We start from the raw sequence: 22,154 nt of genomic DNA on the forward strand, positions 1-22,154 counted from the left end.
ATATTTCATGCTCATAAATTGGAAGAATACTGTAAAATGTCCATACTAGGATTTAATGCCATCCTTATCAAAGTACCAAAAATATTTTTAACAGAAGTAGAATAAATATCCTAAAATTTATACAGAACCATAAAAGATGAATAGCCAAAGCAATCTTGAGAAAGAAGACTATAACTGGCACTATCACAACCCCATGTTTCAAGATATACTACAAAACTGTAGTAATCAAAACAATATAGCATTAGCAGAAAAGAGACAGACACATTTCTAGAGAGCCCATAAATAAACCTACACTTACATGGTTATTAATCTGTGACAAAGGATGTGAGAATATACAATGGGAGAAAGAGAGCTGTTAAACAAATGGTGATGGGAAAACTGGATAGCTACATGTAAAAGAATGAAATTGGACCTAAATGTGAGACCTGAAACCATAAAACTCCTAGGGGAAAAAAAAAACATAAGCAATCATTTCTTTGATATCAGCAATAGAAACATTTTTAAAAGATATCTCTAAGAAAGCAAAATTATATTATGGACAACACCAAAATAAAACGGTTTTAAACAAGGAAGGAAATCATCAACAAAATGACAAAGTAACCTACTGAATAGGAGAAGAAATTTACAAATGATATATCCTAGAAAGGGTTGTTATACAAAATAAACAACTTTTATAAGTCAACACATATACACACAAAATAATCCAATGGGCAGAGGACCTGAATAGACATTTTTCTAAAGAAACATATAGATCTCCAACAGACAGATGAAAAGATGCTCAACCCAATTCTAAGGGAAAGTGAAAATCAAAACAATGAGTTACTGTCACCTCACACCTGTCAGAATGGCTAAAATAAAAAACACAAGGTATATAAGCATTGTTGGTGAGGACATGGAGAAAATGTAACTCTTATGCACTGATGGTGGAAATGTAAACTGAAGTAACTACTGTAGGAAACAGTAAGAAGACTTCTCAAAAAATTAAAAATAGAATTACACATCATACAGTAATTCCACTATTTACCCAAAGAAAATAAAAACATTAATTCAAAAAATATCACCCCTATTTTTATTGTAGCATTATTTACAGTAGACAAATATGCAAACAATCCAAATGTCCTTTGGTAGATGAATGGATAAACAAGTGGTTGTATATAAAATGGAAACAGTGGTTGTATATAAAATGGAAATCTTGTCATTTGCAACAACACGGCTGGATACAGAAAGTATAATGCTAAGTGAAATAAGTCAGAGAAAGACAAATATCATATGATTTCATTGATATGGGTTAGTTAAGAAACAAATGAACAGGAAATTAGAGACAAAGAAAAAAATTATCTCTTAAATATAGTGAGGAAATTTGGTGGTTACCAGAGAGTAGGTGAACTGGAGTGGGTGAGATAAAGGGGATTAAGAGGTACAAACTTCCCATTACAAAATAAGTCAGGGAGATAAAAAGAATAGCACAGGGAATATAGTCAGTAAGATTATAAAAATACTTTGGTGACAGATGATGATTACACTTGCTCTGGTGAGCACTGAGTCATGTATAGAATTGTTGAATCACTATATTATACATCAGAGACTCCTAGCACTGTATGTTAATTACACTTGAATTAAAAAATTTAAATTAATATTAACATAAGGATAGTGTGATACAGTAGATATAATGAATGGAAGTCCCCTAAAAAATCAATATGGATAGCTTAATTACTTTTTATATTTTTTTTAGAAAATATGGTTTTAGTTATTCTGTGGTTATTTTCATTTTATTTAAATATTAGAATCACCTTGCCAATTTCCGCAAAAATCCCATTTTAATTGGCATTTCATTGAATCTATATATGAATTTGAGTAAAAATAATATAAAAATACTGAATTTTCAAAATCAGTGAACAAGGACATACCTCATCAATATTTACCACTTTCTGTTCTCTGTCATGTTTGTAGTTTCCACTATGAAAATTTTTCCGCATATTTTGTTGAATTTATCTATAAATATTATAATTTTTTGATGCTTTTATACAGGGTATGTTTAAAATTTTTATTTTGTAATTATTTGTTGCTCGTATATATAAATGCAATTGATTTTTGTACATTGGGAATGTGTCCTGCAGTCTTGCTACATTCACTCACTAGTTTTAATAGACTTTTTCTAGATTTCTTAGAACTTTTTATGTGCATGAAAAAATTTAAGGTATATATTCTTCAGAAAATCAGTTAAGAAAATGAAAAATCAAACCACCTACTGAGAGACAATGTTTGTAACATGTATCTGACACAGGACTTATATCCAAAAGGTATAATGCATTTTTACAACTACTTAACAACCACCACCACCATGATTATAGTAATAAAAAGAACACTTGCAAATAGGCTGTTTTAAACAGATGCATAATGATGTAAGATATATGAACCACAAGCAGATGAAAAGCTGTTCAACATTATTAGTTATCAGAGAAACGCAAATTAAAATCTCAGAGATATCAGTACACACACATTGACTGAAATTAAAAATCCTAAAATCACAAGATTTTGCAAGGTTGTAGAGTTGTCAGAACTCCTAAACGTTGCTGATGAATTTGTAAATTGTACAAACACTTTGGGGAGCACTTCAACAACTTCATACTTTTATTTATTTATTTATTCATTTATTCATTCATTTATTTATTTATGTTAACATTTATTTATTTTTGAGACAGAGAGAGACAGAACATGAATGGGGGAGGGTCAGAGAGAGGGAGACACAGAATCTGAAACAGGCTCCAGGTTCTGAGCTTTCAGCACAGAGCCTGACGCGGGGCTTGAACTCATGGACCGTGAGATCATGACCTGAGCCGAAGTTGGACGCTTTGACCGACTGAGCCACCCAGGCGCCCCAACAACTTCATACTTTTAAACCAAAGGAAATGGAAATGCACGCCCACTAAAATACTTATATAGAAATGTTCACACCAGCTTTGTTCATAGTAGCCCCACAATGTCCCTCAAGTCATGGGCACGAAAAAACAAATCATGATATATGCACGCAACGAAATAGTCAATGTAAAGGAACAAAGTATTGATAGTTGCGATGACATGGATCTTCGGTTGTTTCAGATGTCTTTTCTAAGTAGATGGATTTTTCCTAATTCAGTAAAACAATCTTTGCTAGAAAAATGGACATTTCATTCAGTATGTTTATTTCAGTGTTTGGTGTAATAACAGTCATTTTAAATTCTATGTTTTGGTAGTATTTAAAAACGTTGACTCTTTAACTTTTTGTGTGTGTGTAACGTTTATTTATTTTTGAGAGAGAGACAGAGTGCCAGCTGGGGAGGGGCAGAGAGAGGGGGGACAGAGAATCTGAAGCAGCTCCAGGCTCTGAGCTGTCAGCACAGAGCCCAACGTGGGGCTTGAACTCACGAACCATGAGATCATGACCTGAGCTGAAGTCAGACGCTTAACCAACTGAGCCACCCAGGTGCCCCCAAAAAACAGACTCTTGAGGCAGACTGCTTAGGTTTGAATCTTGCCTTCTCTTATAATCATTTTCTCTCTCATTGCCTAAGGTTTGTACCTGTAAAATGATATAATAATAATAGGTGCCTCAAAAGATTATTGTATTAAATGAATTGGTATGGTAAAGCATGTTTCAAGCATTGGCAAATCAAAGCACTATTTAAGGTTAGGTTTTAAATATTACTGAACTTTCCCTGTGCCCCAGTTTTCATGTCTCTTGTTTCATGTTTCATATATTCCTTCTCTGGATCCTTATTAGTGATTAAAGTTTTTAATTTTCATCTCCTTAACTGTTAGGAAGCTATGTCTTGCATTATAATATTTTAATAGTTAGATTTACAATTTGAGCTTATATATACATATATATATATTCTAAAGTTAATAAATATTTTTACCTCTCTTTTAATTCAAAGACCTAAAATAATTTATTTCCCATCACCCTTCTCAGAGCACATTTACAATTGTCAGATTTTTTAAATTTCTAGCTTGTGTTAGAACCTACAAATAAACATTATTTAAGATTTTATGAAATAAAAAAACCATATAGATTTATCCTTATATTTCTTATTCTCCCTTCTTTGATGGATTTTAGACCTTCTTTATGGGACCATTTTCCTTCCTTTTTGACAGAATTTATTTTGTTGAGGGTTTTTTTTTTCAGTTTTAAACATTATTGTGTTCATCCTTTTTTCTTTTTTTTAATTTTTAATTTAATTTTTTTAAATTTACATCCAAATTAGCGTGTAGTGTAACAATGATTTCAGGAGTAGATTCCTTAGTGCCCCTTACCCATTTAGCCATCCCCCCTCCTAACACCCCCTCCATTAACCCTCTGTTTGTTCTCCATATTTTTGAGTCTCTTATGTTTTGTCCCCCTCCCTGTTTTTATATTGTTTTTGTTTCTCTTCCCTTGCGTTCATCTGTTTTGTCTCTTAAAGTCCTGTTGGGAGTTTTTTAGAAGCCAGCTTACTCAGTTTTCTTCATGTCTATTTTGTTTTCATTTTTGAAAAATACTTTAGCTGTGTAGACAGTCTAGATTGACTATTATTTTCTCTGAAAACATTAAGGACTTTTCACTGTAATCTGTTGAGAAGCAAGCTGTCAGTCTAAATTGTACCTCAGTATTTGTACTTCCTTCTTTCAGGTACATGTGAGCATGACAGTCCCAACTCCACTTAATATTACAATTTCCAGCTTGTATATTGAAGCTACATAAACAATAAAGATTCAGGCTCCAAACCAATGACAGGGCAGTGGATGTCAGATTAACAGGGGAAATCTATTTTTCCTCCACTGTCATTCAAGTTGAGACAGCAGTGAAGTGGATTGATTTTCCATTTCCCAGTGTTCTGGATTTATGTAGGTGGTCTCAGATAGGAAACTGGGGATTACAGGGATCTCTTTCAGGATATCTTATGGTCCGAGAAGACATACTGGTTCCCTGGTCACTTTTCTCCTTTTCTTCCTGCTTAGCTCCTGCTGATAGTCTTTCTTGATGTTCATCTATTGCTTTAGAAGTTATGTGTTTATTTCTGTGTCCCAGTCGAGCAGTTTTATTTGTTGTGTAGCATGATTATAGTCACCCAATTCCTCATTTCATCCATTTCATTTCAGTTTATTAGGTTTAAAGGAAAAATATTAACAAATACGCATATGGGGTTGGTCTTAGAAACCATGTCTATCTTGGGAGTTAGTGTATCAATTACGTAGCATAAAACATAGCACATCATAATTTCTTTGTCTTAAAAGTGTTCTTAAAAAACCAAAATCCCCATATTCATCCCCTGTATGAGGCAAAACAATGCAAAATTATTTAAATATCATCTTTTCCTTATTTCTCGGAATATTGTTCAGTGTTTGACTTTATCTACACTTACTGCTTTATTAGCTATACCTCTTTGGCTTTTGTGTTGTTGTTGTTGTTGTTTTTTAATAGGTTTTGCCTCTGGGTTTACAATATACATCTTTAATACAGTCTACCTTTAAATAATACCTTACCACCTCCCATATAAGACTCTTACAACAGTATGCTTTAACTCTCTCCTTCCCAACTTTAACTTACCACAGAGTACCTTCAAAATAGTTCCACTGACAACCCATAGTAACTTAAGAACCCTGGAACAGCAGGCTTCCATTCCCCCTCTGGGTTTTAGTATTGCCATACATTTTACCTCTGCGTATGTTATATATTTTGCAGTAGTTTATTCTTGTCTTTAACAATGAATTTTAGGTACGTCTGGCTGGCTCATTTGGTTGTGACCGACTCTTGATTTCAGCCCAGGTCATAATCCCAGGTCCTGCAATGAGCCCCTCATCTGGCTCCATGCTGAGTATGGAGCCTGGTTAAGATTTTCTCTCTTTCTGTCTTTCCTCTGCATGTTGTCTCTCAAAAGTTAAAAAAATACTAATTTTTTAAATGAGGAAGGTATTTTACATTTACCTCCCTAGTAACATCCTGGTACTTTTTTTCCTGTACGTAAATACAGGTTTTTGTTTGGTATAATTTTTCTTGATCCCAAAGAGCTCTTGTATTGTTCTTTTAGTGCAGGTCTGCTAGTCACAAATTATTTCAGCTTTTGTTCTTGAAAAAGGTCTTTACTTCACCATCGTTTTTGAAGGATGGTTTTTCTGTTTGCTGCTTCCGTAGTTCCAGGTTGACCTTTTTTTTTTTTTTTTTTTTTAATGTTGTTTCATTATCTTTTGTCTGGCTTTATTTCTGTTGAGAAATCTCAGTCTTTGTTCCTCCGTGTGTATTTTGTCTTTTTTTCTTTTTTTTTTTCTCCAGGAGCTTTAAAGTTTTTCTATTACTGATTTACAAAAATTTCACTATGTGGAGAATTATGGTATTTTTCTGTTGGTTTGTCCTGATTTTAGTCTGCTGAGTTTGTTGGATTAGGGAGTTTATGATTTTCATTAAACCAATGAAATATTCAGTCATCATTTGGTAAATATTTTTCTTCCTTCCCAATTTTTTTTTTCCCTCTGGGATCCCAATGACATGTATGTTATATGATTTCTGTTTTCTCACTATTCTCTGAGTGGCTATTTTAAGTCTCCTCGCATCACATGATTTCGTTTTTAATAGTCTCTGTTGTGATATCTTCACATTTATTGTTTTTTCCATAGTTTTTAATGTTCTCTTAAACCTAGTTAGTGAATTTTTCCAATTAGATATTATATTCTTTAGCTCTAGAGGTTCCATTTGTTTTGTTTTGTTTTTCAATAGTTTCCATTTTTCTTTTTCACTTACCATGTTTTTTTTTAATTCTTAGAGCACATTTGAAATATCTATCTTGGGGCGCCTGGGTGGCTCAGTCGGTTAAGCGTCCGACTTCAGCTCAGGTAATGATCTCACACAGCTTGTGAGTTCAAGCCCCACATCGGGCTCTGTGCTGACAGCTTGTAGCCTGGAGCCTGCTTTGGATTCTGGGTCTCCCTCTCTCTCTGCCCCTCCCCTGCTCATACTCTGTCTCCCTCTCTCTCTCAAAAATAAATAAACATTAAAAAAATACCTATCTTAAGGCTCTTATCCATCATCTCTGTTTTTTTCTGTATCTGTTTCTATTGACTGATTTTATCCTAATTATAAGTCATATTTTTTTACCTGCCTAGCAATTTTGATTGAATGCTCTGATTTATTAATGTTATACTACTTAGTGTATGAGTTTTGTTGTCTTTAAAGTATTGACATTATTTTAGCAACTATTTAAATTACATGTAGATCAGCTTGTTTGAAAGCTAGTTTTCAAATTTTCTTAGGTTTAGATCTTCATCTCCTAGTATTTCATCAATAACTATGGTAAGTTGCATGGCAGAGAGGCTTTGCAGATGTAATTAATGTTATTAATCAGTTGACCTTTAGATAGTAAGATTATTCTAGATATTCTAGGTGACCTCGAGCTAATCACATGAGCCTTTAAAAGATGAAGCAGAAGAGAATGTAAGATTATAAGTACAAGAAAGATTGAACATGCCATTATTGGCCTTGAATATGAAGGAAGCCACAAGCTGACCATTGTGAGAGGCCTCCAGAAGCTGAGAATAATCCGCATCCACTAGTCAGCACAGGAGCAGAGACCTCCTTCCTACAATGTGGAAATGAAATCTGCTAACAATCTCAATGAGCCTGGAAGCAGATTTTTCCCCCAGAACCTCCAGACAAGAGTGCAGATGAGTGGGCCGCCTTGTGAGACCATAAGCGGAAAACCTAGTTAACGCACACTATGCCCCAACTTGTGATCCATAGAAACTATAAGAAATGGGCATTGTGTTATGCTCTTAAATTCGTGGTAATTTATTATGGCAGCAATAGAAAACTATACTCTCAGCGACAAGTCGTTTCAACACGTGTGGTGAATCTTTTACCGTCACCATGGTATAAACAACACACCTACTCACATGCACATGCAGAGATACGTGCAATCTCAGAGCTCTCAATTTGTGGTTGTTTAGAATAGGCTCTTTCTCTGCTTTTCATGCCTTTGATTCTCAGCATTGTTACTGAGACTTGCTATTAGTTTGTATCATTTTACATTAATCCTCTTTACTGTATGTCACCCTCAGCATTTTCCTGTATTACTTTTTTTTCTCTTTTCCCCACTTCTTTCTCTTTCTGTGTATGTGATGCTTCTCACAGTCCCTTGGTTTTCTGTTAATATAATAACATAATTATATACACAGCTAATTAATTAACTCATGTGTATTTTTGTCTCAGTCAAGAAAATACATTGCATTTTGTGAGGTGTTTGTATTTTCATTGCATACTTAACCGCAGAGTGACATGTGGATGCTTCTCTAATGTTGGATAACTTAACAGAAAAAAAATCACTAGTGGTGCATGATGCTTGAGAATGAAGAAAAATTGGCTTCTGAGAAGCTTAATTATTACCATATTTGGTTTTTAGAATTAGATTTGATATGGTTTTTATTTTATTACCATCAAGAGAAAGGTTAACACCAACACTCATAATTTAAATGTGGTTTTAAGTGCTTTGTTAACAGAGGGATTATAATGCATCAGTCTGCATGTTTATGTGAATTGAAAATTTTCTTTTTTTCTTTTTTTATGTAGCCTGCTTTATTTTGTAATTACGAATATAAGCCATAAGTTTAAGAGTCACTATAGATTCCATTCTGTCTTTCACATCTAAGGACTGGTCCATCCCTGGGAGAGTTCATGTTTTCCTAGATCTTTACTATTGACCCCAAGGAAGAAAAATAGATTTGATTATTAAGAGCTATATGTTAGCTGCTATACAAAAAAAGAAACTTAACCATATACACTTTACAGAGATCTAACTTGCCCTTTGGAGGAAAATGTTTCTCCTTTTACTGGCATTTGCTGACTAGACACTTGATGGGAGTATCACAGGAAGCATGCTGACCTCAAATGGTTGGTTGAAGGGTCCCTTTCAGACATGGGCATCTCTCGTTCTGTGATCAACCTCACTGCTTACACAGCTGTGAAGAGCTGCCTTTCAAGAGCACCTTGAGTGCTCTCAGAACATGTTTGTTCATTTGTGAATTCTTACACTGGCACAGTCCTTTAATTGGAGAAGGGCCTCAGGAAATAGTTTTGAATAAACTGAATAAACTTTTTAGGCATTTTCACTGATTTGTTGTTTAAAGCATATTTTGAACCTGTTGGGTAAATTTGGCATACAGGAACACTTTGACATTTTAACAGAATCTGATCTGCAGATTCAGTTGACAACTTGAAATAATTGTCACTACTTTTTTTTTTTAATTTTAGGAGGAACAACACCTTTGTTTTCACAAAATGAAACTTTGAACTATAATGCAATTAATGTAGGATTGAGGCTTTTGCTTCTGATTTATTTGAAACCTGTGTTAGTTTGGCTAGAGTTTGTGGTTGGAGCAAATCGTCAACTAATGTAGTGCGAATGAGCTTATCAAATGTAACTCCATGAAATAAAATATTTTATTAAAACTAGATGAAGTCAGAGACATTTGATGTTTTCATTCTCTAAAGAAAAAAAGTCTGTTGAAATCCATGGACCTAAAATGTAGTCTCTTAAGTTATCAAAAAAGCCTATTTTAATACAGCTTGGAAATATTTTATCTACCCAATATTTTTTCTTTTATGAGACTAACTCTGCAGAGAGTCATCTTCTTTTATGAAAATAACTCAGGAAAAGTCATTTTTCCTTCCTGTCAACATTTAAATGTTGGTAGCCCCATCTTTATTGAGTTACATTCAGCTGGTTGTGTTTATGAAGCTAATCTATAAGGTTAAAAAAAAGAAGAGAATATAGGAATAGTACTAAAAGCTAATATATAAGGTTAAAAAAAAAGAGAATATAGGAATAGTATTTAAAACATTTCAAATGTCTTATTAGTTAGAAACTAAATCTATTAATATTGTTCCCAGAAATTCATTATTGCATTGGATTCCTCTCATCTGAGCATAGCTTAGATGTATTATTAAGATATCGGGTGAGAAAATTCTCAGTAGTTAATTTATTCTAATTAATAAAGGCCTGTATTCTAAATGTGTTTATTGGTAGGGCTCCCCAGGCTCTGATTCAGTAATTTCATTCAACAATCGTATATTAAATGACTATTGTCTGTCAAGCCCTTTTCTGAATATTAAGGGAAGAATAAAAAATTCAAATTCATACCCTCAGAGAAGCTATATTGTAAGGAAGGATATAGGCAATGTACAGACATATAGTAATGTCAGGTAGTGATAACTTTGAAAAGAACAACAAACAGACATTAGGGATAGGAACAGGTAGAGGCAAGTAGAGAGACATGGGCATGGCCAGGGAAGACCTGTCTAAGGAGGTGCTATTTGAGTAGACAACTAGACGTGGGGGAGAGAGCCTGCACACTCCTGAAGAGAGAGGGTCCGGGGGAGGAGCAGCAGCTTGTCAGGCAAGATGGTGTGTCTGAGGATGAGGGAGGAGAGGCCAGCATGGCTAATGCTGAGGGAGAACATGGGAAGAGGGAGATGAGGTCAGCAAGGAAGCCAGGCATTTCTAAGCCATCCTTCCTATAGAGTAAGCTTCCAAAACTTATAAAGAAATTAAGTCATGCGCTCATTTCAAACCCATCAGCGATCTTCACTGCTGTCATCTTAAGACCCAAAGACCTCAGCACAGCACATAAGGTTGTTCCTTTCATTAACTTTACTTTACAATTTCCTGACCCAACCTCTCCCTTTTCCTTTAATTCAGTATTGCAGATACACCAAACTAATTATACCTTCAAATGTGGTGCTTTCTTAGTTCAGAGTGCCCTACTTCCCCTCTTATTGTTATTACACACTGTTGATTATATTCTTATGAGAAGCTTCTCTAATTTTCCAAGTCTAAGTTAGATGCCCTCCTATGATGACCCAAACCATGTGCACTCACCTATTGTAGAAGTATCTCATTGTCCTATAATTGCCTATTGACTTTTATATTTCCTCCATTGGACAATATGTACCCTAAAGCCAGAGACTTTTTTCCCTATAATTTTATCATCAGGACATAGTATAGTACATGGTTCATACTAGGAGCTTGGTAAATGATAGAACATTACATGAGTAAATGAAAATTGTTACACAGCAGAGAATAAAGTTCCTACAAAAACTATGTAGAATAAAAAGAGCACAAGGTTTGGGGAGCACCACTATTTAAGGAATGGGGAGGAACAAAAAACATGAGGAAAAATACAAAAGGAATAAAGATGTAAGGAGAATGTGCAGTGTACTGAATTGCAGTGGTCCAGGAAAAATAGAATTTTGAGAAATGGATGATCAATAATGTTAAATGGATATAAAAGTCAAGAATAATGACTTTAAAATGTCCAATAGATTTGACAATTAAACAGATATTAATGATTTTACGAGAGGAGTTTCAGTATGTTCATGGATCCAGAAGACAGACCATGGAGTAGTAAATGGGACAGAGGAGTTGGGTGACAGCACAGCTTTGCTGTAACACGGAAGGAAACTTTTTGTGTTCTTCGTTATCCTACTCATTGCCTTCTATGGATGGTGAATTCTGGGAACTAATTGATGTTTAATTCCCTGAGTGGCTAGGTCATGACTTTTGAACATTCAGGACAATAATGATGGATGTTGCAAATTTGGATGAGCTTGCAGAAGAGACCAGAGAAAGGAAGAAATGTGGAAAGACTCCAGAGGGGGAGAGTTCCCAAGTAAGAGTAGTTTGAAAGACTAGATCAAAGGAAGGTTCACTGGGTGATGGGTGGCACTTTGCAATGGATCCCGAAACAGAGAGATTGAGAAGAGATACCTATCCATGGTGGCTGTGAAATTACACCTCACAGGTTTCTAACTAGAGACAGAGTTACTGACCTAGAGCCTGGCTCATGAGCTTTGAAATCCATCTTGTGTTTGTGCTGTGGATGCACATGCCGTGGATTGCTCTCAGCCACTGCTCGAGGGCAGCAGCAGGGACACTAACCAGCCTGTTCCTGGGAGACGTGAGCTCCTCATGGCCGACTGTGGCTCAGGGTCTCCCCAGTGGTTTTGATGCAACTTGCTGAGGCTGGACAACAGTCTAAGATGCTTTCCACAGCCTTCCCTGAGCACTTTATCATTTTCCCTCAATTTTACCTTACCTTTACCATTTTCCCTCAATTTTACTGTAATAAAATCCTTGCATACTTAATCCTGCATTAATAGTTGCTTTCCAGAGGACTCAGACTAACAGGTGAATAGTCTGTGACACTGCCTTTCCCATTCATGTTTCTTCAAAAGATATTTAATAAAATGTCAGTTTATCACTAAAGCTCATTGAAACAGGTTCTTCTTTGTCAGGGAGCGATAAAGTGAAATGATGACAACTGTTCAGGAATGCCATAGGTTAAGGATAGAAGCTGCTCACAGCACAGAGTCACATGTAGATTATGCAATGATATGAAGTCCTCCATATAAGTAAAACTAGGAGTATCAAATTGATGCTTCTTAAGCTGAAGATGCAATTATGTCATCCAGGAATCTTATTTCATATCTCAAAAGAAATGATGTGTTCCTGATTGTGAAATATCCTAAAAAGTAGAAGGCATATAATAATATAGTAATAGAACAAAATAATACCATATAGGATTCAGCCTCAAAGATATTACATACTAGAACCACAGGGCACTTTTGTGACCACTTACTATCATCTCCTAATTATATATATAAGAAATGAACAAAGGGTAGATGCCTTGCTCCAGGTGTTGCAGGCTGCAGTCACTGAGCCAGAAACAGAAGCCATTTCTCCTCCTGTATCTGACAGATAACTAGGGTCTAGTGCTCTTTGGAACACACTAGAGAGAGAAACTGTTGCCCATTGAGATTCCACAAGATCAAATATACAAACAAATACGACTGGATCAGGAATAAAGAATTACATTCACATATATTTCCCATTTAAATAATAATATACATTATTGATCAAAGGATAACTATATGCCTTGCCCTTACTATACAAGGACTCAGGAATTCCTCGAACAACTCACAAGAGGTAAATAATATTCTATAAAAATGAATCATCCAAGATTACATAGTACCCAAGGTGATATAGTACCCAAGGTTACACAGGTAAGCCCTCTTCCTCTTAACTTCAAAATGGGGACTGGCTAATGAATCTGAGGTATTTTTTGAACTTACCTAATTTTCTATCTGAAAACCTACCTAAATTGACTTTAGATACTTATGCATACTTATTTTTTCATATAATTTGTTTTATCACAGAAAAAAAAGTAACAGATGCATTTAATGGTTTTGAAAACATTTAAACAGGTGGACCTCAAAATCTATGAAATGAGCATATTGCTGTTGTTTACTCTCGTTTCCCTTTTTTCTGTTTTTTTCCAAAAAACTCAAGTGCCAAGTCCTATGAAAACTTAAAAAAAAAGTGGGATTTGTTTTGTTATGTTTCTTAATATAAAAAAATTTTAAAGCATTGATTTATGCAGTGACCAAAATAATAATTCTAAACAATAAAAGCAGATGTTACGAACTCTGGACAAGATGTGGCAATGTACTGGACCGCCTTGCAAATAAGCTGCTTTTGTTCAAATCAAGTATAAAAATTAGTTTTAAAGCTTCATTTTAATATACATTTCTGATATGAACATTACCAGTAAATATTATTTGTAACTGTTTTCTTTCTGCAACTCTCCTGGTTATATATTTTATTGAAGCATTCACTGTTATCAAGAGAAGAAAGAGTTCAATAAACCATGTGTTCAGAAATGCATGGCCATAGGCCAAGAAGTTAAGTAAACTAATCTGGTTTTCCCATATTTCCTTGTGCTATAGCCTTAATTTTAAAACTCTATTGTTATTCACAATTTATGAGATGGTTAACTCTATGCACGTTCTGTAGCAAGGTAGACCAGAATCTTCTCATCCTGCATCTCTTATAATGTCACCTGTACTTTTACCTCTTCAGCCATAGATATCTAGGGTAATAAACAAGGTGATTCAAAAGATGAGGAAAGAGCTTAGAGAGATAATATTGTCCTGAAAGTTTGTGTTATCATTTTTGGTTAAAATCAGCAAGAGGAAGTTTCTGTGCCTGGTAGATGTGTCCCTGTAAGTTTTGACAGAAAGAGCAGATGGCTGTCATAGTCTTGTGACATGAGGTTGGAAGCCATTTCTACTAGGTTTAATAAGGGATGACCCACATGAAACTGAATGGGCCTTCTGAGATGGAGGAAAAGAGAAAAAAATGCAACTCCATGGTGACAGCCAAGAGGCAGAGAGAATGAGGGAGGAAGTGTGAATTGTGGGAGAAAGAAGGCAGGAGCCAATCCACTAGACCTGCTACAGAATAGATAACTTAAGGAAATTCAGGAAAAGGCATTTTGAACTATTTTCTGGATTCTGTGGTGTATTTGATTTTATAATAGATATATGTTTTCCTTCCTGGTATGGGATTCTACCTTCCTTTTTAAAGGTTATGCCCATGAAAGTGTTTCAGAATTGAGACATGAGTTATTTTAAACACAAATGACTTTTCTAAAACCTCATATAATTGAGTAGGACAGGAATTTAGATACCACATCCAACCTTTGGAAAAAACTTATACTCAAAGAAGTGAAGAGATTTCCCCAAATTTGTAATGTCAATATTAGTGAATACAGGACAGGAACCCATCTGATCTCCAATTTGTTTTCTTACTGCCATAAGTTGTCTTGTTTCGGGCTGCTGTAACAGAACACCATGGCCTGGGTGGCTTATGAACAACAGCAGTTTGCTTCTCATGGTTCTGGAGGCTAGAAAACTAGAGATCAAGGGGCTAGTATATTTGGTGTCTGGTGAGAATCCACTTCCTGGTTCATGCATCACTATCTCGCTGTGTCTTCACATCGTGGAAGAGGAGGGAGTTCTGGGGCTCCGTTTAATAAATCCTGTTCAAGAAGGCTCTACTCTCATGACCTAATCATTTGCCAAAGGCCCACATCTGAATACCATCATACTGGGGATTAAGATTTCAGCATAGGAATTTTGGGGGGATACAAACATTGAGTTCATAATAGAAGGTAATTTTTTTTTCTTTGATGAAACCAACCAGTTAAACTACCAAACAAGCAAACAAAAAAACCTAGTTTCAAAGGGGATCCACACACTACTTTAAATAATGGAGTAAGGAAAAATAAGACAAGAAGCCAATGAGTCCTCCAGCTGCCTTAGAGAGTTGACACAGTTGGCAAACACAGGTGGAAATACAGGTGGCATGTGAGAATTTAGGGATAGAGTATTCTATCTGGATAGAGTGTCAGAGGGAAAGGGGGAGAGAGAGAGAGAAGTAATGACCACAAAAATCAGGAAAGCCTCTAGCAGGTGATATGAGTAGGGCTATTTGGGAAAGAGATAAATGCCAACCAGGCTTCCTATAGAGCTGTCTACACATAGAATGTTCTATGCAAAACACTGGGATGTTTACTGGTCTGGCGTTTTGCCCCAGTACTCCCTTTTTATGCTGTTTTCTGTATCATAGGGGCAGAATATCTACACACTCCCTTTTCCAGACTCCCCTAGGGCAGATTTCTAGTAAGTTGCTGATAACGGGAGACACTGGCAATAGATTGAGAGGTGGGAAGAAGGGCAGACCCTTATTTTCAGCCAGCACGTGGCAATGCACTTGGCAAGTGATGAGTGCCAGCCTGGGTTCCTGCATTAGCAGCACTGGAGGCTCCAGCAGCTTTGTTAGCCCAGTGCTCCTGGGCTCTGACTCCTGCAGTGTCACAAGGAGTGTGGGCTCCTGGGTCCATCAGCAGTGGCTCTGGAGCAACTCCAGCATCCACAGCAGCACAGCCATGAGGACATGGGGTCACACCATCTCCCTTTTGTGTCCTTAGCCCCGGGAGTAGTAATGGCATCCTGCAGTTACTAATAGCAGTAAATTATGCAGTTACCACTGTCTAGGGGAATTTCATCCATTTTTTCTTTCTTCTTTTTGTTGATTCATTTTTTTTGGTTACTTTTGTAACCAGTTTTCTAATCGAATCGGTTTGAAATACGTGGAGTTGGTTTTCTTTTCCTAACTGGACATGGGTAGTCACAAGCAATGTATAATACTCCTACATCCTGCTCAAAAATAATACAGGAAAGTTTTAAATTATTCACCAAGTGTTGTGCTGTTTCTGGGACAATGACAATATACAAAGACTAGTTTATGCCAAGCCCTGGAATCCGCCAGCTTATTTTTTTTAATATGCTGATTTCTGTAGACTATGTAAACAGTGAATGCAAATATTACTCTTATGATTAAGTAACTATGCATTTTCATATTAGAGCTCATTGTGTTACTTTCTTAGTGCAAGTTATTTCTGTAAAGAACTTATGTATATATGTATATACTGTGCAGTATAGCAGATCAGCTCCAGATAGGTTGACAGCAATATACCACATGAACATAAGGACTTCCCTAAATATGTTTACTTGAGCCAAACGTACGCTGCAATTGAACAAGGTTGGACATTTGCTAAGATATATGGAGCACAGAGGGGTTTATCTTTATTTGCTGAGTACTAGAGGAGGGCCCAGTGAGGGACACAGAGAGATGGTAAGAGGTATACAACTGTCATTTGGTTGGGGGGTGGTGAGCAAGAACCAGCATTGAGCAGAGTGGTTCCCTGGAAAGGATCAAGGGAGACTTGTGAAAGGACACACAAACCAACCAACCAAAAAAACCCCAAAAAACAACAAACAAGCGAGGTGAAGGAAAGCCAGGGGCCCTGTTCAGTTTATCTGTGTGACTCAGCATAGACAAGTAGGTATGTAAAGGCATGATAAGAGTTATTTTTTGGCATTGATGATGATTTTGAATACAGACATACTATGATTATGACGATCTGTTCAAAGATTATGCTGTGAGAAAAAAACACCAATTTTCATGTTCTCTCTCAATGGGAGGTTAAGAAAACTCAGGATATTCCCCCATTTACCTTTTGGTTGATTGAACAATTGAAGAGCAATGAGTATAAAACCTAGTATCTAAATCCTTCATAGCCATAATGATATTTTAAATCTCACTTGGATAAATTTTCATCCCAAACTGTATTCTGTTGCTTCATAGGAATGTATTAAAAGCATTGCAAAGATTAATGAAAATAATGAAGCGTATTTAACTTGAATATACATGTTTCATATTATCATCTCTTGGAAGTCTTATTTCTGAAAACAAACAAAAGGTCCTAGGAGACAACTGTGGTTGATAGCACATTTTGAGCTACTCCACTGTTCCAGGACCCTGCAGAAGGCAAGGTGAAGGGATGGTGGAAAGAGATGCTGTGGTATGGGAAACAGGTACATTTGAGAAGTTCAGAGAACCTTCTCTTAACTGCTCCTGCATGTTCCCTTCTTCCAAGCCTCCTTTCTCATGTCGAGTCCTTCTCTCAGGTCTGTATCTCTCTATTGGAAGGATAGGAAAGAATTTAGGTTGCTACTGTCAACCTTTTAAAAGAAAAGGTAAGCAATTCAGACAGCAAAATGGAGTTTATTCAGAAATAGCAGAGGAATTGCAATTCGAGACAAGCAGACTATGGCGAACCATTGGCAAGTCCAGAGAACAGAGGAGGAAGGAGCTTGTCCTTTTATAGAGGAAAGGAGGAAGTTGGGGGAGGGGGGCAGTTGTTTGAACAAAAGTTCACTGGAGGAAAATAGGAGTTTGAAGTGGTGACGGTTTTTCATTGGCCGCCGGGGAGTGCAGCTTGCTGCTGCCAAGTGGATAGGAAGTCTTCCTTCTTCCTGCTGAACTGTGCAAGCTGCGATGAGTGATACCTGCGTGAGAGCCCTCCCTTCACGGGTCCCTGCTTCCAAGTTGAAGTTAGGTTTCCTTATACATTTTCACATTGGTAGTCTATCCAGGGATAACTAGCTTGCTTTGTTCCTCAAAGTTTCGGGCCTTAATCCGTAAGCATAGGTGAATGGTAAGCAAAGGCCACAGAGGATAATCCACCTGTGTCTTTCTTACCTACCATCTCAGCACACACCTAAGACATTTCTTGGTGCACTCCTCTTGCACACGCTGAGTAGACTTGGAAAGGAAATTTCAAAGGAGCGACTCACGAAGCAGTTCCCGCTTGGGTGGTAGAAAGCAGACACGGGCTTTTTACTATTTTTGCCTTGGAAGAAGTCCAAGACTTCTTCACTTGTTCAGTGTTTTCAGGCATCTGGCCCACGTGGTGCTGACGGCAACTTCCTCTACTGGCCCAGATGTAAGGCTTTCTCTAGGTAGCATTTTCTGCAGCCTTTGTGCAGAGCACAATGGCTCTGAGCATTGTGCTCTTAGAAAGAGAGTCGTTACCGTCACCATGTTTACCCACTTGAATACTATCTCTGTCTTTTTCTTGTTGAAAGTGGGGTTAGAGGTTAATGAAGGACATTGTGATCTTTAACTCCAGGGTGACTATGTTATCCCCTTGTCTGTGGGTGAACACCTCCACACCTCCTAGGCTGCACCCCTTACTTCCTGTGTCTCACTATTCCCAAATATTCTAAGAATAGAAAGGTCTTTACAACCTTGACTCTGTGTGATATGAGATAAGGGGTGATGGTCTGTGTAAAGCATACATATTTTTTCTTTTTCAGGGGGTGTCTCGACTCCAGTCTTGTCCTCCGAATCAGTAGTACAGTGCCTCAAAAAGCCCTCAGAACCACGTCTGCCTGCCAAGGTAATACAGAATATGTCTTCCATTTGTTATTCAGATAGTCAGTTCTTCTTGCAATTGCTATTTACTGATTCCCATCTGTTAGAGGTTTTCCTTGTACCCAATGGCAGTTGAAACAGATTGTGAATGTAACAGAAAATGTTTTCTTGGCACAGAAAAGGAGTATTTGTTTTAATTGACAAGGTGTAACATTTATGAGATAAAAATGAATTTTAGCCATCTCATTTATTTTACTTCAGTCTATTCAAGACAATTATTGGCATTTAGGTATATATAGAGTAACCTTAGGAAATTTTGGAAAAGAGAGAAAAAGAACTCTCAGGAAACTCATTTCAAGCTTGCTGATTTGAAAACTTTCAGGGAAGTAGCAGATTTGGAGAATGGGGAGGGAGACTTAGGGTGGTAGAGGAAATTCTTAGTGTCTTATGTGCTGCTATAATTATCTAGTTTTTTTTAGAAAATAAAGGAGTGTTATTATTTTAGAAAAGCAATTTCCCCTGCTTGGCAATGATAAATAAATCATTTTATTACAAATGAGCCTGAAGTCAATGCTTTCAAATGAGAAAAAAAAATCAATCCCCTATTTCTCCTTAAGAATGATCATTTATTTGATGAGTATCTTTCATCTGATAATGATTTTTTAAATCTTATTTCTTGGTACCCTCATGAGTAGTAGAATATATTGAACAGTAAAATGCTAAGCAATTTTTGAGGTTAGGCACTTATCCCAGTTAATAAGTGAACTGAGGGTACCAGATTCATACTGGATTAGACTATTTTAAAGGGATATTAGGAAGATGCCCCCCACCAAAAAGTATTTTTAAAAAGTAAAGTTGAAATGTAGTAAAAAGAATTAAAGTTGAAATTAACTATTCTTATCAATGGAAAGGCCTTGTATTTTTCCCAAAGGAAATAAAGTGATTTCAACCTTATGAGATCATTTTATTAGAAAGAAAAAAGGAACACAAGGGAACATGGTTCTATCCCATTTGTAACCCAGTGAGGCTCATTAAATCATTATATGATGCTAAAATGAGAAAGAAGTATCTATAACACATCCCACTTTTCAATTTTGGAAAACATTTGGTACAATTTGAAAGAACCCAAGGCAAAGGTACTATGGTACAGGAAGCATGATTTTGATAGATACTAGTATTTTTAAGCCCCAAGGGACCCATCAAATGTCCTTTGAGAGTCAGAGTATGAGAAAACACCTACTATATATTCTGTCTTCATGTAGCAGTGTTATCCAACCATTTCCCTGCCTCCTTGAAACCTTTGTCTTCATCTGACAGACCATTTGCCCAGAGCTGTTAACCTACTTTTCTAATTGGTTTAGGAGTGAGGGTGCCAAAGAGGAGCATGAGGATGTAGGACCGCAGGAACCCTCTGAGAAGTGTCCCCTCAGTAATCACTACCTTTCCTGACTAAGCAGACAAATGCCCCTGTGCGTGCATGCTTGCAAATTTCCAAAAGCAAGATTTCTTACACTAAAATAACTTTTCCTAAATGGCATATACAAATACAGGATTTTCCCCCTGTCACTTTGGTTAATGCTGTTTGGATTCTCATAAACCACCTAATAATTGACAAAGGGGGAGGGGGAGTCAGAATGTCTACCGGGATGACCCTGCACATTCCAGACCTGGCTTCACGGGGTGCTGGCATTCAGAAAATGTTCTTTAATCTGTTTCCCATTGACCTTTCAAATCCTGTTAATTGCTTGTACAGTAAGCATTAAAAGTCAAGCCTGGCAAAACCAAGAAAGCTGAAAGTTTTCATTCAAAGGATGAAACAAATGACAGGAACCATGTCAAATGTGAGCCAGGTGGGAAACACGGGACACTGGCTAGGAGACTGTTCAGTAGAGAGGAAATGGACTCATTCAGGTTGACCCCAAGGGGAACTCAGGAGACAGTAGTCGTCTCTGGGAGAAATTACTGGGACCCTTGACACCTCAAATCTGTAACAAAGATAAACTATCAATTCATGGAAATACTTTCAAGAAGATTCAAATATCAGATGGTATTGGGTTATTTTGTACTTATTTCTAACTTCAAGCTTCTGTATCCTATTCTGAAATTACTGTTTACTTCAAAACTTATCTTTAACATTCTATTAAAAATTTTGACATGAGTTTGAATTTCAGTTTATAAGGAAAAATCAGGCATGAGTGATTTTTTAAAAAAATCACATATCCTAATCCCTGGTACTTGACACATAACATTTATAATGTTCCTTCCTATAAATTGGTTCAATATTCCCTATCATTAAAGGGAGAATTAGTGAATGTTTTACCAAATTATTTTGGGCTTAGAGTCTGTTCTGCCAAATTTCAAAATTTGGACAAAATCGACTTTGGCCATAGAAAGTAGATAGCTATTGGGGCACCAGGGTGGCTCAGTCGGTTAAGCATCTGACTTCGGCTCAGGTCATGATCTCATGGTTCATGAGTTCGAGCCCCACATCGGGCTCTGTGCTGACAGCTCGTGGCCTGGAGCCTGCTTCAGATTGTGTGTCTCCCTCTCTCTCTGCCCCTCCCCCAAGAGAGCTTTGTCCCTCTTTCTCTCCCACTCTGTCAAATAAATAAATAAATAAATAAATAAAACAATAACTCTGACCCCACATCCCCACTCTGACCTCACTCACCACAACACTGCAGCACCTGGGGATTGTGAATCGGCACACTCAGGCGTGCCCTGCTTCCCTCCCTTGTGCCAAAAGATCAGGAGCCACTGAGCCACAAGGAAGATGGCTTTATTCCTGTGGAGGGAGGAGACTCTCCTCTTTGGGAGGAGAATCTAAACACTCAGACAGAAGCATGTTATTGAAATGGAGCTCCAGAAAATTATAGCTTTCCAGATGCTACTCTGTGGAGGCTTTGCTGTGCATCCTCATTAATAATTAGTGGGTAATAGAAGAAAACCATCTGGGCACTGAGACCTATGATCTATGAAAGGTGCTGTGGAAAAGCAAACTGTGATATAGGGATTTGAACTGCCTGTGCCCCTTTCTTCCACCCCCATCCAGGCAAAAGCAGATACAAAAGAAGAGAAGTCACATGGCGTTATCTCCAAAAGACTCTGCTTATCTTGAATACTTGAAAAACAGAATGAGTCTTGATGAGGAAGAATTACAGTCTTAGCATATTCAGGACGCCCTGGCTACCTCAGTAAGGCATGTTGAATAGGGCATCTGGTGAGAGATGGTGAATCCTTCAAGCAGCCACTGTTCATCTTGCTCCCACCACATGGAAGCCACTATAATAGACATTCAGACAAATAAAGAGGAAGATCGATATGAAAATCTCTGTCTGCAGTGAGTTTCTTTCTTTTCCAATTAGGTAGAGGAGAGAGCAATGTAAGGCAGTAAGTGTAAGAAAGAAAGATAAAAGTTATGCTCTGATACAGGCAAAACAACAAGCAGTGGAAGATCAAAGAAGGGAGGTTAATTTCGAATAAGGGTAATGGTGGAAACTTCAGTGAGAACATGCCGTCTGAGAGAGATCT

General features: G+C 36.9%; 1 long non-coding RNA gene across 2 annotated transcripts in view; it reads left to right on the top strand.

Annotated features, from left to right (window-relative positions):
* The window catches only part of LOC109250977 (uncharacterized), a 39,064-nt gene extending 17,113 nt beyond the window's left edge, over positions 1–21,951 (top strand). For both annotated transcript variants that reach the window (XR_002073289.2, XR_002073290.2), the window contains 2 exons: positions 18,566–18,648; positions 21,676–21,951. This is a non-coding gene — a long non-coding RNA (uncharacterized LOC109250977). The remainder of the gene's footprint in view (positions 1–18,565; positions 18,649–21,675) is intronic.
* Positions 21,952–22,154: the final 203 nt, after the last annotated feature.

Source organism: Panthera pardus, unplaced genomic scaffold (assembly GCF_024362965.1).
Source record: "Panthera pardus isolate Hobbes unplaced genomic scaffold, ASM2436296v1 HiC_scaffold_13, whole genome shotgun sequence".
NCBI lineage: Eukaryota > Metazoa > Chordata > Mammalia > Carnivora > Felidae > Panthera > Panthera pardus.